We start from the raw sequence: 6246 nt of genomic DNA, 5'->3' as shown, positions 1-6246 counted from the left end.
CTGACAGTCAGTATACTGAGTCATTATACTGATACTGACAGTCATTATACTGATACTGACAGTCATTATACTGATACTGACAGTCATTATACTGATACTGACAGTCATTATACTGAGTCATTATACTGATACTGACAGTCAGTATACTGAGTCATTATACTGATACTGACAGTCATTATGCTGATACCGACAGTCATTATACTGATACTGACAGTCATTATACTGAGTCATTATACTGATACTGACAGTCATTATGCTGATACTGACAGTCATTATACTGAGTCATTATACTGATACTGACAGTCATTATACTGAGTCATTATACTGATACTGACAGTCATTATACTGATACCGACAGTCATTATACTGATACCGACAGTCATTATACTGATACTGACAGTCATTATACTGATACTGACAGTCAGTATACTGAGTCATTATACTGATACTGACAGTCATTATACTGAGTCATTATACTGATACTGACAGTCATTATACTGATACTGACAGTCAGTATACTGAGTCATTATACTGATACTGACAGTCATTATACTGATACTGACAGTCATTATACTGATACTGACAGTCAAATACTGATACTGACAGTCAGTATACTGAGTCATTATACTGATACTGACAGTCATTATACTGATACTGACAGTTAAATACTGATACTGACAGTCAGTATACTGAGTCATTATACTGATACTGACAGTCATTGTGCTGAGTCATTATACTGATACTGACAGTCATTATGCTGATACTGACAGTCATTATACTGATACTGACAGTCATTATACTGAGTCATTATACTGATACTGACAGTCATTATGCTGATACTGACAGTCATTATACTGAGTCATTATACTGATACTGACAGTCATTATACTGATACTGACAGTCATTATACTGATACTGACAGTCAAATACTGATACTGACAGTCAGTATACTGAGTCATTATGCTGATACTGACAGTCATTATACTGATACTGACAGTCAGTATACTGAGTCATTATACTGATACTGACAGTCATTATACTGAGTCATTATACTGATACTGACAGTCAGTATACTGAGTCATTATACTGATACTGACAGTCATTATACTGAGTCATTATACTGATACTGACAGTCAGTATACTGAGTCATTATACTGATACTGACAGTCAGTATACTGAGTCATTATACTGATACTGACAGACATTATACTGATACTGACAGTCATTATACTGATACTGACAGTCATTATGCTGATACTGACAGTCAGTATACTGAGTCATTATACTGATACTGACAGTCAGTATACTGAGTCATTATACTGATACTGACAGTCATTATGCTGATACTGACAGTCATTATACTGATACTGACAGTCATTATACTGAGTCATTATACTGATACTGACAGTCATTATGCTGATACTGACAGTCATTATACTGAGTCATTATACTGATACTGACAGTCATTATACTGATACTGACAGTCATTATACTGAGTCATTATACTGATACTGACAGTCATTATACTGATACTGACAGTCAGTATACTGAGTCATTATACTGATACTGACAGTCATTATACTGAGTCATTATACTGATACTGACAGTCAGTATACTGAGTCATTATACTGATACTGACAGTCATTATACTGAGTCATTATACTGATACTGACAGTCAGTATACTGAGTCATTATACTGATACTGACAGTCAGTATACTGAGTCATTATACTGATACTGACAGACATTATACTGATACTGACAGTCATTATACTGATACTGACAGTCATTATGCTGATACTGACAGTCATTATACTGAGTCATTATACTGATACTGACAGTCAGTATACTGAGTCATTATACTGATACTGACAGACATTATACTGATACTGACAGTCATTATGCTGATACTGACAGTCATTATACTGAGTCATTATACTGATACTGAGTCATTATACTGATACCGACAGTCATTATACTGATACTGACAGTCATTATTCTGATACTGACAGTCATTATATTGATACTGACAGTCATTATACTGATACTGACAGTCATTATACTGATACTGAGTCATTATGCTGATACTGACAGTCAGTATACTGAGTCATTATACTGATACTGAGTCATTATACTGATACTGACAGTCATTATGCTGAGTCATTATACTGATACTGACAGTCATTATGCTGATACTGACAGTCATTATGCTGATACTGACAGTCATTATACTGAGTCATTATACTGATACTGACAGTCATTATGCTGATACTGACAGTCATTATACTGAGTCATTATACTGATACTGACAGTCATTATACTGATACTGACAGTCATTATACTGATACTGACAGTCAAATACTGATACTGACAGTCAGTATACTGAGTCATTATGCTGATACTGACAGTCATTATACTGATACTGACAGTCAGTATACTGAGTCATTATACTGATACTGACAGTCATTATACTGAGTCATTATACTGATACTGACAGTCAGTATACTGAGTCATTATACTGATACTGACAGTCATTATACTGAGTCATTATACTGATACTGACAGTCAGTATACTGAGTCATTATACTGATACTGACAGTCAGTATACTGAGTCATTATACTGATACTGACAGACATTATACTGATACTGACAGTCATTATACTGATACTGACAGTCATTATGCTGATACTGACAGTCAGTATACTGAGTCATTATACTGATACTGACAGTCAGTATACTGAGTCATTATACTGATACTGACAGTCATTATGCTGATACTGACAGTCATTATACTGATACTGACAGTCATTATACTGAGTCATTATACTGATACTGACAGTCATTATGCTGATACTGACAGTCATTATACTGAGTCATTATACTGATACTGACAGTCATTATACTGAGTCATTATACTGATACTGACAGTCATTATACTGATACCGACAGTCATTATACTGATACCGACAGTCATTATACTGATACTGACAGTCATTATACTGATACTGACAGTCAGTATACTGAGTCATTATACTGATACTGACAGTCATTATACTGAGTCATTATACTGATACTGACAGTCATTATACTGATACTGACAGTCATTATACTGATACTGACAGTCATTATACTGACACTGACAGTCATTATACTGAGTCATTATCCTGATACTGACAGTCATTATACTGATACTGTAAACAATTGTTGGAAAAATGACTTGTGTCATGCACAAAGTAGATGTCCTAACCGACTTGCCAAAACTATAGTTTGTTAACAAGAAATTTGTGGAGTGGTTGAAAAACAAGTTTTAATGACTCCAACCTAAGTGGATGTAAACTTCCGATTTCAACTATATATACTGTATATCATGTATATATATACATATATATATATATCATATATATATATATATATATATATGTACTGTATATCATGTGTATATATATATATATACTGTAATTGTATATATATATATATATATACGTATATTGTGTATATATATACTATATATATACTGTATATCATGTGTATATATATACTATATATATATACTGTATATCATGTGTATATATATACTATATATATACTGTATATCATGTATATATATATATATATGTACTGTATATCATGTGTATATATATATATACTGTATATCAGTTATATATATATATATATGTACTGTATATCATGTGTATATATATACTATATATATACTGTATATCATGTGTATATATATACTATATATATACTGTATATCATGTGTATATATATACTATATATGTACTGTATATCATGTGTATATATATATATATACTGTATATCATGTACAGGGAACCAGTTCAGTACAAAAAGATACATTAATAATACATTGCAATACCAGTTTTTCCTGAACATAATCTATGACCAAATTTAATTGCAAAAACTCCTGTTTGAATTTTCAATTTGCCAGGTCTTGTTCAATGCCCTACCAGATAACACTGCCACATCGAGAAAGTAGATTCTTCAAATATAAATAAAAATCCACATTTAGTAATTGTACTATTGTACTACAAAAATATAATGTGCAATTTAGCCAAATGCTTTTTCTTATCCTACCAAGTAAAACAACCTAATTCTTATTGGGTAAAACAATATTATTCCTCCCGTTTTCAATATAATTTCCTCGATGCGTTATCCTGGCCACATTCTTTAACGTTTTTTTTGGCCTGTCAATCGATCACTGCGGGTGGGATTGTGGGTGGAGGAGCAGGATATTAATGAGAGTTAGAGTTGGTCGGGTTTCAGACCTGTTAGTTCATTATTAGGGGTTCAGGGAATCCAGTTGAGAAGTAATCTAGTCATTAAAACACATTATAATTTATTTCTGCAAAACCTAAAAAAAAAAAAATGGTTGTGTTCTATTCGTAAATAAATGATTCCCCCTGTGAAGAAACAGTGTAGAACAGCAGGAAATGGTTGTAAAAAAAATCTACAATTTATGAAGAAAAAACTAAATATATACCCTTCTAAATATATGCAAATATCTATTGGCAGTGAGATTATCAGTCTAACGGCAGTGAGATTATCAGTCTATCGGCAGTGAGATTATCAGTCTATAGGCTGTGAGATTATCAGTCTTTAGGCTGTGAGATTATCAGTCTAACGGCAGTGAGATTATCAGTCTATTGGCAGTGAGATTATTAGTCTACTGGCAGTGAGATTATCAGTCTACAGGCAGTGAGATTATCAGTCTACTGGCTGTGAGATTATCAGTCTTTCGGCTGTAAGATTATCAGTCTATTGGCAGTGAGATTCTCAGTCTAACGGCTGTGAGATTATCAGTCTATAGGCAGTGAGATTATCAGTCTACAGGCTGTGAGATTATCAGTCTACTGGCTGTGAGATTATCAGTCTTTCGGCAGTAAGATTATCAGTCTATTGGCAGTGAGATTCTCAGTCTAACGGCAGTGAGATTATCAGTCTAACGGCAGTGAGATTATCAGTCTAACGGCTGTGAGATTATCAGTCTATAGGCTGTGAGATTATCAGTCTATCGGCAGTGAGATTATCAGTCTATTGGCTGTGAGATTATTAGTCTATTGGCAGTGAGATTATCAGTCTACTGGCAGTGAGATTATCAGTCTACTGGCAGTGAGATTATCAGTCTTTCGGCAGTAAGATTATCAGTCTATTGGCAGTGAGATTCTCAGTCTAACGGCGGTGAGATTATCAGTCTTTCGGCTGTGAGATTATCAGTCTATAGGCTGTGAGATTATCAGTCTATTGGCTGTGAGATTATCAGCCTTTCGGGCAGTGAGATTATCAGTCTATTGGCTGTGAGATTATCAGCCTATCGGCTGTGAGATTATCAGTCTAACGGCAGTGAGATTATCAGTCTAACGGCAGTGAGATTATCAGTCTATAGGCTGTGAGATTATCAGTCTAACGGCAGTGAGATTATCAGTCTTTCGGCTGTGAGATTATCAGTCTATGGGCAGTGAGATTATCAGTCTATTGGCTGTGAGATTATCAGCCTTTCGGCAGTGAGATTATCAGTCTAACGGCAGTGAGATTATCAGCCTATTGGCTGTGAGATTATCAGTCTAACGGCAGTGAGATTATAAGTCTATTGGCTGTGATCATCAGTCTATAGGCAGTGAGATTATCAGTCTAACGGCAGTGAGATTATCAGTTTTTCGGCTGTGAGATTATCAGTCTATAGGCAGTGAGATTATCAGTCTATTGGCTGTGAGATCATCAGCCTTTCGGCAGTGAGATTATCAGTCTAACGGCAGTGAGATTATCAGTCTAACGGCAGTGAGATTATCAGTCTATTGGCTGTGAGATTATCAGCCTTTCGGCAGTGAGATTATCAGCCTAACGGCAGTGAGATTATCAGTCTAACGGCAGTGAGATTATTAGTCTAACGGCAGTGAGATTATCAGTCTAACGGCAGTGAGATTATCAGTCTAACGGCAGTGAGATTATCAGTCTAACGGCAGTGAGATTATTAGTCTAACGGCAGTGAGATTATCAGTCTAACGGCAGTGAGATTATCAGTCTATTGGCTGTGAGATTATCAGCCTTTCGGCAGTGAGATTATCAGCCTAACGGCAGTGAGATTATCAGTCTAACGGCAGTGAGATTATTAGTCTAACGGCAGTGAGATTATCAGTCTAACGGCAGTGAGATTATCAGTCTAACGGCAGTGAGATTATCAGTCTAACGGCAGTGAGATTATCAGTCTAACGGCAGTGAGATTATTAG

The sequence above is a fragment of the Salmo salar genome, unplaced genomic scaffold (assembly GCF_905237065.1).
Source record: "Salmo salar unplaced genomic scaffold, Ssal_v3.1, whole genome shotgun sequence".
NCBI classification, from domain to species: domain Eukaryota; kingdom Metazoa; phylum Chordata; class Actinopteri; order Salmoniformes; family Salmonidae; genus Salmo; species Salmo salar.
Note: the sequence above shows the minus strand (reverse complement) of the source record.